This window comes from Heloderma suspectum, chromosome 11 (assembly GCF_057233095.1).
Source record: "Heloderma suspectum isolate Gila_16-S chromosome 11, 16-S_ref, whole genome shotgun sequence".
Classification (NCBI taxonomy): domain Eukaryota; kingdom Metazoa; phylum Chordata; class Lepidosauria; order Squamata; family Helodermatidae; genus Heloderma; species Heloderma suspectum.
The window spans coordinates 18,894,331-18,907,387 of NC_139468.1; the positions used below are offsets into that span (position 1 = coordinate 18,894,331).

The window sequence follows — 13,057 nt, forward strand, 5'->3', positions numbered from 1 at the left end:
CCTAACCTATCCCCCTCCATAGCCAATAGTCAGGAATGCTGGGAATTGTAGTCCAAAACATCTGGAGGTCACCAGCTTGGGGAAGGCTTCCCTAATGTAACTTCAGGCAAGTGGCATTCTGAATTTTTGAATTTCGTCTTCCCTATCATTTGTTTATTTATCTATTTAATTGATCTGTCTAAAGTATTTTGACTTCATTCTTCAGGTGACAGAGCTTCCAAAATGGCTTATGTATGATCAATAACAACAACAAATTATTAAAAGCAGCCTGTGCTTTGTAGAGAAACACAAGCTCAGTTCACACAACATGACAACCCACACTCAAGGCTGACTTTGGGTTGAGTGTGGGTTGTCGTTGAACCATAGGTTGTTGTTGAAATGTGGGTTATTGTGTTGTGTGAATCCAACTGTGCTAACCACGAACCCACGAAGAGAACCCATGGTTTGTTGTTGGGTTGTCAATTCTGTGTTGTTCGTGGTTAACAAACCATGGTTTTTTAGCGTGGCTGGGCTCACACAACACAACAACCCACATGACAACTCACGGTTCAATGACAACTCTCAACCCATACTCAACCTTGAGTGTGGGTTGTCGTGGTGTGTGAACCCAGTCACAGAATCATTGTGAGCTGCACAATAGTGCTGTTTGGCTAACAGGAACCGGGTGCACTGAATGAGCACATTTTGAGATCTGTGTGGGGAATCTTGATACACACATGCACTTTGATGAGTGAATATATATGCATGGGTGAAGACAGAAATGAGACATGTATCTTACTGTTTATCCTAGACAACTTGTTCCAATACCTTTCTCATAATTAAGCCATTTATAATGTGTCACTATAAAAAGCCACACAATTTAATTAAATGAATGCATGGCTCATTATACATCAATGATAGGAGAAAATCTCTTTGATGTTTACCAGACCGGCTTTACGTGCAGTTCTAGCTTTGAAATGGCACTGCTGCATATAGTTGGGTTTATCCTTAAGCAGAAACATCTGAATGCCCTTGAAGGATGTTGCTCTATTGTAACTGGAACCTTTGATCACAGGAATGTCTAAGACTGATTCTAGGAACAGATGGGGCAGGCAGGTGTGCCACTTAGAGAGGAAGCAGGGCAGAAACCTATCCTTTGTGTTTAAAACATCTGTGGTACAGTTCAGTAATTTTAGATGCTGGACTTAATGGTCTTGCATGCTTGTGCACACATGTGCGCACACACACGCGCGCACACACACACACACACTTTAGATCAACGGCAGGCAACATGGTGCCCATGGGCACCAATGCATCCCTGGACACTTTTCCTGGCACCCGCCAAGGTGCCCTAACCCTTGTCAGGTCTGAATCTGAGCGTGTAGAGATATCTGGCAGCTCAGAATTGGAATCAGAATGGGAACAGCAAGAACAGAGGGAGGCACCCTCCCTAATGAGCCCAGACATGGCGAGACTTTATTTCCAAGATCTTGACACACAGATGGCCCAGCCTGAATGGCTCCCCCATTCCTCCACCATGAGAACTCAAGTTTCGGAGGAGCCCAGGAGGGCAAGGGGTATGACTTGAGGGATGCTAGGGTCCGTTGCAGAGCGAAGTGGGAAAAGTTAGGGGCAGGGCTCAGATGCTCGACCAGGTTGGCCACTCATGAAAGCCATTGTAGGAGGGAGCAACCCTAAGGGAGGGGCATCCCCGCGAAGCTAGTCTGGCCAAGAAATCCTTGCCCAGACTGCTGGCAACTTCTCTAACTTCCAAGTCGGCTCCTCTATTGATATTCGTAGATGTGTGGATTAGCTGGTTCCATGCAGTCTGAGAGTTTCCTAGAATCTGCATTTGTAAAGAAGCTAGTTGTTTACTGATAAAATAGTATTGGCCTGAAGCTTTGTTTCCGTGACAACCCTCCCACTATACAATAAAAATTAACACATTTTCTTACTGGCAGTTGGGATTGCTGTGAAATATGTATCTGTTGTACTGAAAACTGTGGATTCAAAGGAGTTGTTTAGTGTGTGGGAGCTCTGATCCCATCTCTGTCACCTCTGCCTTTGGGGCAGGTTACCTGCCCTTTGCCCTGCCTCTCATGGCAGCCATTTTGTGATGGTGCCCAGGACATAAGAATATAAGAAGAGCCCTACTGGGTCAGACCAAGGGTCCATCTAGTCCAGCATTCTGTTCATGCAGTGGTCAACCAGCTGTCAACCAGGAACCCACAAACCGGACATGAATACAAGAGCACCCTCCTGCCCATGTTCCCCAGCAACTGGTGTACATAGGCCTACTGCCTCTGGTACAGTTTCTCAAATGGCCAAATGTGTCCATGGGCCCCTGCAAAAGTTGCCTACTCCTGCTTTAGATAGTAAAGAGTACGGCTTCAGTTGCTTCAGAATATGGTAAGGTGGTCCTGCTATGTTTGGGCTCTCCCCTGCTCATTATGTTGAGGGTCCCCCTAGGCTTCTGCCCCAATGTCCTACCCTGTTGGCACCACTACAAATGACACATGATCATTTCTCTGAAGCAGCCAGATCTCTGGCTATGATGAGGTATGTAAGAAGTCACCACAACAAATTCTCTGGAGAACAGAAAAGCACACACTGCTTCTTGGCCATTTAGAGCACAATCCTACACATTTTTAGACAGAACCCCCCCCCCCCCACTATAATTCCCAGCATTCCCCAACCAGCCATGCTGGCTGAGGATTGCTGAGACTTGTAGGGCTTTTCTCCATCTAAACATGGATAAGGTGGTGCCTTTAATTTTTTATACATAGAAGACCGGGTCTATATCCTTGCTATGAACATTGAGTTGCCCCTTCCGCTGAATCTGCTCCTCTGGGGGGTAGAGAAGAACATAAGAAGAGCCCTGCTGGACCAGACCAAGGGTCCATCTAGTCCAGCATTGTGTTCACACAGTGGTCAACCAGCTGCCCACAGGAAAGCCACAAGCAGGACATGAGTGCAACAGCAACCTCCCGCCCATGTTCCCCAGCAACTGGCGTACATAATAATGCCTCCGATAGTGGAGGTAGCAACTAGCCATCAGGACTAATAGCCATTGACTCAAGTCCACCCACAGAATTCTAAGCCTAGGTTCCCCTGCACAGTGAGGGATCTGATGAGCATTTTGTTGTATGGAATAGCTCTGGGAAAACCTAGGAGCTAGTAGCAATGTTCCTGTTAACTGCAATTTTGCAATGTGGCCCTCAACCCAAATAACTCCCCCCACCCTACAGTTTCAGCCCCAGAATCTACTTCCAGTGCCAGAATTCAGGTTTGGAATATGTATTTGAGCAAGAGCATAATGCCTTTCCTCTAACCAATTGAGTCTTGTGGCACCTTAATGTGTTGACAGGCATATATACACATATGTGTATACATGAGTGGGGGAAAGACTGGGGAAAGGTTGTCACATAGAGGAAGGCCAGGATCTCTTCTCCATCATCCCAGAATGCAGGACACGGAATAATGGGCTTAAGTGACAGGAAGCCAGATTCCAGCTGAACATCAGGAAGAACTTCCTGACTGTTCGAGCAATACGACAATGGAACCAATGACCGAGGGAGGTGGTGGGCTCTCCCACACTGGAGGCATTCAAGACAAGGCTGGACAGCCATCTGCCAAGGATGCCTTGACTTAGATTCCTTCATTAAGCAGGGAGTTGGACTTGATGGTCTTATAGGCCCCTTCCAACCCTACTATTCTATGATTCTAAGAGAATGAGAGAACTAAGCAATGAGGTCAGCGGAAATGAAATGCAAGAAATACAGGCTCTGGCAGTTGCATCAAAGCTTAAATGTATGTCAGGTAATTTCAGTGATCATGAATTAATTTCCTCTAACCATTAACTGCAGCCACACATCTTGGATTAGGAAAACTAGAAGGCATGATTTCCAAGGAGACTTACATTTTTAAGAATGTCAGACCCGTTGGCAGGTGTTTTAGCTCAAGTTACCCTGGAAAGATATAGTGGGTTGATTGGGTTCAGACTTAGTCATATTTAGAGCAGACCCATTGAAATCAATGGGGCTTAAGTTAGCCATGACTAGCATAATGCCCCTTTGATTTTAATGGGCCTACTCTAGGTATGACTACGTCTGGATCCAACCCAGTGACATTTTATATTTGGTAGGTTGCTCCTTTTGACATCTGTGAACCTCCGCAAAGAATGAAGTTCTCCAGCTAATTAAGGAAATCCAATAACACGCTTCCTCTTCATGGATCACTGCCTTGTTGTGGCGAAGGGGCTTGTGTAACTCAGTGAAGCCATAAGCTATGCCGTGCAGGGCCACCCAAGATGGACAGGTCATGGCAGAGAGTTCTGACAAAATGTGGTCCACTGGAGAAGGAAATGGCAACCCACTCCAGTATTCTTGCCAAGAAAACCCCATGGAACGTATCACAAGGCCAAAAGAGATGACACCGGAAGATGAGCCCCTCAGGTCGGAAGGTGTCCAATATACTACTGGGGAAGAGCAGAGGGAATTTCCAAGTAGCGCCAGAAAGAGTGAAGCGGCTGGGCCAAAGCCGAAAGGACACTCAGCTGTGGATGTGTCTGGTGGTGAAAGGAAAATCCGATGCTGTAAAGAACAATATTGTTTAGGAACCTGGAATGTCAGATCAAGGTAAGTTGGAGGTGGTCAAACATGAGATGGCAAGATTGAACATCGACATCTTGGGAATCAGCGAACTAAAATGGACAGGCATGGGCGAATTTAATTCAGGTGACCATCATATCTACTATTGTGGGCAAGAATCCCTTAGAAGAAATGGAGTAGCACTCATAGTCAACAAAAGGGTGGGAAAAGCAGTACTGGGGTACAATCTTAAAAATGATAGAATGATCTCAGTACGAATCCAAGGCAAACCATTCAACATCACAGTAATTCAAGTCTATGCCCCAACGACTGATGCCGAAGAAGCTGAGGTTGATCGGTTCTATGAAGACCTACAACACCTTCTAGAACTAACACCAAAAAAAGATGTCCTCTTCATCATAGGGGATTGGAATGCTAAAGTAGGAAGTCAAGAAATCACCGGGATAACAGGCAAGCATGGCCTTGGTGTACAAAATGAAGCAGGACAAAGGCTAAGAGAGTTTTGCCAAGAGAACACGCTGATCATAGCAAACACTCTTTTCCAACAGCACAGGAGATGACTCTACACATGGACATCACCAGATGGTCAATATAGAAATCAGATTGATTATGTCCTTTGCAGCCAAAGATGGAGAAGCTCTATACAGTCAGTAAAAACAAGACCTGGAGCTGACTGTGGCTCAGATCATGAGCTTCTTGTTGCAAAATTTCAGCTTAAATTGAAGAATGTAGGGAAAACCACTAAACCATTCAGGTATGACCTAAGTCATATCCCTGATGAATACACAGTGGAGGTGAGGAATAGATTTCAGGGATTAGACCTGATAGACAGAGTGCCTGAGGAACTATGGACGGAGGTCTGTAACATTGTTCAGGAGGCAGCAACGAAATCCATCCCAAAGAAAAAGAAATGCAAGAAAGCCAAGTGGCTGTCTGATGAGGCTTTACAAGTAGCTCACGAAAGAAGGGAAGCGAAAAGCAAGGGAGAAAGGGGAAGATATACCCAACTGAATGCAGAGTTCCAGAGAATAGCAAGGAGAGACAAGAAGGCCTTCTTAAATGAACAATGCAAAGAAATCGAGGAAAACAACAGAATGGGAAAGACTAGAGATCTCTTCAAGAAAATTGGAGATCTCAAGGGAACGTTTTGTGCAAAGACGGGCATGATAAAGGACAAAGAAGGCAGGGACCTAACAGAAGCAGATGAGATTAAGAAGAGGTGGAAAGAATACACAGAAGAACTATACAGGAAAGATCTGAATGTCCCTGATAGCCATGATAGTGCGGTCACTGAACTTGAGCCGGACATCCTCGAGAGTGAAGTCAAGTGGGCCTTAGGAAGCATTAGTAACAACAAAGCTAGTGGAGATGACAGTATTCCAGCTGAGTTATTTAAAATCCTAAAAGATGATGCTGTTAAAGTGCTGCATTCAATATGCCAACAAATTTGGAACACTCAACAATGGCCGCAAGACTGGAAAAGGTCAGTTTACATTCCAATTCCAAAGAAGGGCAACGCCAAAGAGTGTTCAAACTACTGCACAATTGCGCTCATTTCACATGCCAGCAAGGTGATGCTCAAAATCCTACAAGCTAGGCTTCAGCAGTATGCGAACTGAGAACTACCGGAAGTACAAGCTGGGTTTCGAAGAGGCAGAGGAACTAGAGATCAAATCACCAACATTCGCTGCATCATGGAGAAAGCAAGAGAATTCCAGAAAAACGTCTATTTCTGCTTCATTGACTACGCTAAAGCCTTTGATTGTGTGGATCACAACAAACTGTGGCAAATTCTTAAAGTGATGGGAGTACCAGACCACCTTACCTGTCTCCTGAGAAACCTGTACGAGGGTCAAGAAGCAACAGTAAGAACCAGACATGGAACAACCGATTGGTTCAAAATTGGGAAAGGAGTACGACAAGGCTGCATATTGTCACCCTGCTTATTTAACTTATACGCAGAGTACATCATGAGAAATGCCGGGTTGGATGAATCAGAGGTCGGAATTAAGATTGCTGGGAGAATTATCAACAACCTCCGATATGCACACGATACCACCCTAATGGCAGAAAGTGAAGAGGATGTCAAGAGCCTCTTGCTGAGGGTGAAAGAGGAGAGTGCAAAAGCTGGTTTGAAACTCAACATTAAAAAAACTAAGATCATGGCATCTGGTCCCATCACTTCCTGGCATATAGAAGGGGAAGAAATGGAAGCTGTGACAGATTTTACTTTCTTGGGCTTCAAGATCACCGCAGACGGTGACTGTAGCCATGAAATTAAAAGATCCTTGCTCCTTGGGAGGAAAGCTATGGCCAACCTAGACAGCATAGTAGGAAGCAGACACATCACCTTGCCGACAAAGGTCCGTCTAATCAAAGCTATGGTTTTCCCAGTAGTAATGTATGGCTGTGAGAGCTGGACTATAAGGAAGGCTGAGCGCCGAAGAATTGATGCTTTCGAACTGTGGTGCTGGAGAAGACTCTTACGAGCCCCTGGACTGCAAGGAGGTCAAATCAGTCCATCCTAAAGGAAATCAACCCTGAGTGCTCATTGGAAGGACAGATCCTGAAGCTGAAGCTCAAATATTTTGGCCACCTAATGCGAAGAGAAAACTCTCTGGAAAAGACCCTGATGCTGGGAAAGACTGAAGGCAAAAGGAGAAGGGGATGGCAGAGGATGAGATGGCTAGATAGCATCACTGATGCAATGAATATGAACTTGAGCACACTCCGGGAGAGAGCGCAGGACAGGAAGGCCTGGCGTGCTATGGTCCATGGGGTCACGAAGAGTCGGACACGACTGAACGACTGAACAACAAATAACATGCTTTTCAGACAAGGTGCTAATGGGATGGTAAGAAGTGCCACTTCCCCCCCCGCCCCTTCTTCAGGGCCTCCAACTGTCTCTGTTTACCTGTTTCCTGGTGCCTGTCCTAGGTAAGTCAATCACTGTCTGTATTTCCTGCCTTTTGGAGAGTCTCTCTTAGTGCGGGTTGCTAGAACTGTTGTCATTTCTTCAGGACTTTGCTCCCTCCCCAGTCTCTCTCTATAAATTAAATCTATGAGTGAGGAATGGATGGCTCTCATCTCTAGCACATAGGCATGTACATGCAGGCGCACAAACACCATGCAGGGCACAGTCTGACATTTCACACACTGTAGCTGCCAAGATATATTTTGAACTGTCAGTAATATACTGTAGACATGTATGTGTGTTGTCCACCCCACCCGTGAAACCAGTATATCATAGAATCATTGAGTTGGAAGGGACTTCGGAGATCATCTAATCCAATCCCTTGCTCAGTGCAGACTCTGCAATACAGGATGCAGTTACAGATGGCTTTCCAGCCTCTACGTACTTCCAGCAATGGGGGAAACCTCCCCCTCCCAAGGCAGTCTAGTCCATGCTGAAGGGCCGTCACTGTTAGGAAGTTTCTCCTAAAATTTAGCCAAAATCTGCTTCCCTGCCAGTTCCAATCACTGGATCCAGCCCTGCTGTCTGGAGCAACAGAGAATGACTCAGTTCCATATTCTGCATGGTGGGCTTTCTGATATCTGCAGTGAAAAGGACAAAGATCCTCTTGTGATGTTTTAGATCAGGGGTCCCCAACGCGATGCCAGTTGGCACCTCCAATGATGCCCATGAAGGGGTCCCCAGTGCGGCGCCCAGAAGGACTCACAGAACTTTTAATTTTTTTTAACTTCCCCCCTGATTTTTTAATATATGTACTTGGATTTGTATCTATCCATAGCAATGAGTACATATGAAACACATACAACTTTCTAGCAATCATACATAGGCTTCAACAGAAGCAGACCAAATATCCAAATAATTATCCATTTGAAGGTGGAGTCTATAGGCCACCTGTTCAAATATAGAAAGAGTTAGAAGAGTTATAATCCATTGCATTATAGGAGGTGAGAGTTCATCCTTCCAATTTTGTAATAACAGTCTTTTAGCTGTCAAAAGGGCACGGAGAATCCATTTACGCTGACCATTTGTTAATTTCTGTGAAGCGGGAAAATACTTTAAAAGAGCGTGTACATTAGTGAATATTAAGGACTGTTCCAGCATAAAATTAAAGACTGTTCCAGCACAAAGTTTATCTGTGTAATAACCTCCTCACCAAAAGAAGCAACTACTTCTCATTGCCAAGACATATGATTAAAAGAAGCATTAGCTGCATTGCACTGCCAGCAATTAGCAATTTAATCCCTTATTAAAGAGACGTTGCAGTGTCCAATAGACACGACACAAACGTTTTTGCTGAATAAGACACACTCTACGATCCATAGACATGTCAGGTAGATCCCCAAATGGCGATCCACTGTTTAGCCATTTTGTGATTTTGCCCACAGCACTTTTCTCAAATTCCCGAATGTGCCCACGAATCCAAAAAGGTCGGGGACCCCTGTTTTACATTGTGCTGTCGGGCAGCGGCCCTTGGCAGCAGTGTTGCAAGTGTGTCCCTATTTTCACCTGTGAAATAGGGTTGGGTGCTTCAGGCAGAAATTCAACAGGTGCAGCACACACACACAGTGATGGGGGAAGTTCTGCAGCTCCAACTTCTGCAGCTACGGAAGGCACAGGAGGAGCTCTGCCAGGGACACAAAGGTGGCCAACCTCGTCCGAGAAGATGCTGGAAAGGGAATGGATGCAGCACATCAGCAGCAGCAGAGGTCCTGGGCGTCTCTCTCCGTTGCAGCAGCCTAGAACTACGAGTCCCACAGTGCTCAGCACTAGAGATTGAGGCTGCGCAACCGTCGGGCTTGGGGGGGGGGGGAGAGGGAGGGAAGGGGAGAGAGAGAGAGAGAGAGAGCCCTGCCTGTTGACAGTCCTCTGAGCCTTTTTGTTTTTTTTTTGGTGGGGTGGGGGGCGGGAGAGGAGGAAGGGAGGGCTGGATCGCGCGCGGGGGAAGGCAGGCAGGCAGACGGCCGGCCGAACTCGCCCCTGCATCGTCCTCCGGCCGCAGACAAGGCAGGTAAGCCTGCGATGCTCCCCCCCCCCCGCCCCGGCGCCCATCTCCGGGATGGTGGTTTGCTGCCTCCCGCAGCTGAAGGATGGAGGCATGGGAGAAAGCATCCCCGGACCAGCCTTTCTGCAGGGAGGCAGGCAGGCAGGCAGGCAGGCAGGCAGGCGAGCAATGGTGTGGTCCGCTCCGCCGCCCCTCCCTCCCTCCTCCCAGCGCCTGGCTCAGTGGAGGCGGGTGGCTCCGATTTCGGTGGGGCTGCGCATCCATTCTGGGTTTCAGGCAGAACTGTGAAGGAGCTATCCAAGGTGCGGACCCCATTTTGGAGATAGCGTTCAGCACCTTGGGTAGCTCCTTCAGAGTTCTGCCTGGCGCCCTGAATGGATGCGCGGCCCCACCGAAATCGGAGCCGCCCGCCTCCACTGGCCTGGGTCCGCCTAGATGAGCGGCATCCCTCCCCCTCCCATCGCACCCCGCCCGGGCGCGTCGGCCATGCCTGCTGGTGCCGAGGACCGAAGAGCGCCCGTGGGCGCTCGACTGCGGGGAAAGCCGAGCCGGGGGTCCCTCCAGCTACGGCGCGCACGAGCCATTGACCGGGCGATCCGACCCGAGACTACACAGGAGGGAGCCCCAGGGAGTTCAGTGGCGCTTACTCCCGGGCCAGGGGGCACAGGATGGCAGGCTCAGTGGAGCTGGTGTTGCCGCTGCTGCTGCTACCAGGGGGTGAGAGGGGTGCGGGTCCTGGCTGTGGTTCTCTGCGGGGCCCTTCCCGGAGCTTTGCAAGGTGGAACTCGCCCAGGAAATGCAAAAGAGGGAGTAGGTCTAGGCAAGAAAATTTATCCCCCCCCCCCACATCACACACGAGGTGGTTCCGCCTAGTATAGAGCTGCTTAATAATAATAATATGATTATTATTAATAATTATCATAATTAAAGAGAGAGAAAGGCTGTTGTTCTCCTTAGTATCATTGATCCTTTTTGGGATTGGGACTCCTGCATCTCTTCTTTTAGCTGCTAAATTTAGACACTAGGAATGTCTTAAATCCTGCGCATCTCTACTCAGAAGTAAGCCCTGTTGTTTTCAATGGGGCTTTACTCCCAGGGAAGTAAGGATAGGCTTGTGCAGGCTCAGGTGCCCTTGCAGCCTTCTCGTGGGTTCTGCTGCAGGAGGCAAACAGTGGGCAAATTTACACAGGTTTAATCAGAAGACACTCCTGTTGAGCTTACTCGGTAGTAAGTGCATTTGAGATTGCAGCCTAACTGGCCTGTAGTCCTTTTGGAATTATTCCCCCCCCCCCCCCGCCTTCTCTTAATGTAAGAGAAAAAGGGTTGGGTATGATATATCATTGTTTATATGGGTGGGGCATTTAAAAAATAAAATAAATTATTGGTTGGTGTGCCTGCCTCCTGCCTCTCTTCTTTTCATATTTTTTTAAACAGAGAATTTAATTTAAATGGTTGATTAAAAACAAACAAACCTGCCCCCAAATGGGACCCAGTTGTCGAGTAAATCTGCTCCCCCCGCACATTGTGTCCTACACAGCATCCCCAGTAGACAACCCTCATGTAATCCAGCTGTGGTTGTGTAATCAGCAGAGGCTGAGAGCAAGGAAAGCGCACCATGCCAGATGTGCATGCCAAAAGAACCATGCCAGAAGGAGCGCAATAAGCTTTGTTTTTTGTTTTTGTTTAAATAACCATACCCAAACCCCAACAACAACCTGGAGTCACACTGTCACTCTAGGAGAAAGCGAGAAAGCTTTTACCAGCCAAGTACCAAGAGGCAAAATTCCTCTTTCTGTTTTTCATGCGTGCGCACACACACACACACACACACACACACGCATGCACACACCCGCCCTGACTTCAGAAGTGGCAATCCATTTGATCCTCCTGAGCATGGAACTCCTGTCCCTGCTGAGCCCCATCTAAGGGAAACCATTCTTAGGAGAAGTGATGCTCAGACCAGAAGGTCAGGCAATGTAGAACAGTCTTCGTTCTAGACGTTCTGGAGCAGTGGTCCCATCTCTCACATCGAGGTGGGGTGCATGCTTCACGTGGAGGAGGCCCTAGCTCCAGTCCCTGGCATCTGCATTTAAGGCAGGGACAGGGAAACCGTGACCATCCAGATGTGACCAGTGGCGTCGTCACAACTTATTTCTTGTAATCTTGAACCCGAGTCAGCTTGGGGCTACTGTTCATGGAAATCCTGCAGCTGGGACTGTTTCCATTGCCTCGGGCTCTTTGGCCTAAGTTTATTCTTGAACCCCTGTGCTTAGTTCAGCTGGGGCCCCTGCCAAGTAGCAAACCTGTCAAGGGGCAACCCTACTGCCTCGCTGCAAGTATTCCTGACCCTGAACCTGGGTCAGCTCGGGTTCCTGAGTGTGGAGATCCTACCGTTTTGCTTGGGGCTTTCACTGTGACTCCTCTTGAATAGCGAACCATAGTCTGTTTTTGAATCTTGTATCCTGAACCTGGATCTCTGAGTGCTTTGAACTCCTAATGTAGTTCTGGGAGTTAAGTCTCTGACCATGTCGTTACTTCTGGAATGTCCCTTAACTTAAGCCTTGGGCTGTGAGCTCTTGAGTTAACTGATGTGTAACTTCTAAGATGAAGTGCTGTGAGTTTTCAACTGAGATCCGGGCTCCCTGGTCCTATGGGGAGGAAGCTAGGCCGACCTGGACAGGCGTAGTGGAGCCTGGTTCACAGGGCTGAAGCACCAGAGGGTTTGATGAGCTGGGATGATGTTGGTTGCCTGCCCCCCCTGCCCCCAGACTTCCTTGTTTGCTCTGAGCTAGTGGAGGCTGGTGGCTCCAATGTCAGTGGGATGGTGAATCCACTCCGGGTTTCAGTCAGAAAGATAGAACTCTAAAGGAGTGATCTGAGGTGCACCCATTTGTGTGCAGGATGTCCCCATTTCAAGGAAGCCAGTCTGGGTTCCCATGGAATGTTATCTCTGAACGAAAAAAAGAATGTCAAACAGCATGTGGGAAACTCCCCCTGCAGGAGTCCAACAAAGCAATTACGAAATTGCGACCGTGGTTAACCACGAGTTGAATTGCTCTTTGAAACAAGGATTCTTTCTGAATGGAAACAGTTACTCCAAGGATAATTTGTGGGGAGGGCACAACACTGCCAGAAAATGCCTCGGCATATCTCCAAGTTCCATGTTCGGATAAGTTTCCTTGCATGAGCATTTAAATCTTTTTGCACTGAAATTATTTATTTTGTTGTTGTGGGTCTTTAAAAAAAGAATTAAATCCTACCCTTCATCCAAAAGGAACAAGATGACATATATGGTGTCTTTTCATGCCCACATTTTATCCTTACAACAATCCTGTGAGGTAGGTTAGGCTGAGAGAGAGAGAGAGAGAGAGAGAGAGAGAGACTGGTCCAAGGTCACCCAGTGAGCTTCATGGCTGAGTGGGGATTAGAACCCGGGTCTCCCCGGTCCGTCTAATCAAAGCTATGGTTTTCCCAGAAGTAATGTATGGCTGT

General features: G+C 47.5%; 1 protein-coding gene across 3 annotated transcripts in view; it reads left to right on the forward strand.

Annotated features, from left to right (window-relative positions):
- Positions 1-9,355: 9,355 nt before the first annotated feature.
- TMOD2 (tropomodulin 2) overlaps positions 9,356-13,057 on the forward strand; it is a 71,472-nt gene continuing 67,770 nt past the window's right edge. For 2 of the 3 annotated variants that reach the window (XM_084817088.1, XM_084817089.1), the window contains exon 1: positions 9,356-9,571. The gene's annotated coding sequence lies outside the window, so the exon portion shown is untranslated. The remainder of the gene's footprint in view (positions 9,572-13,057) is intronic. The other variant, XM_084817090.1, reaches the window with a different exon arrangement.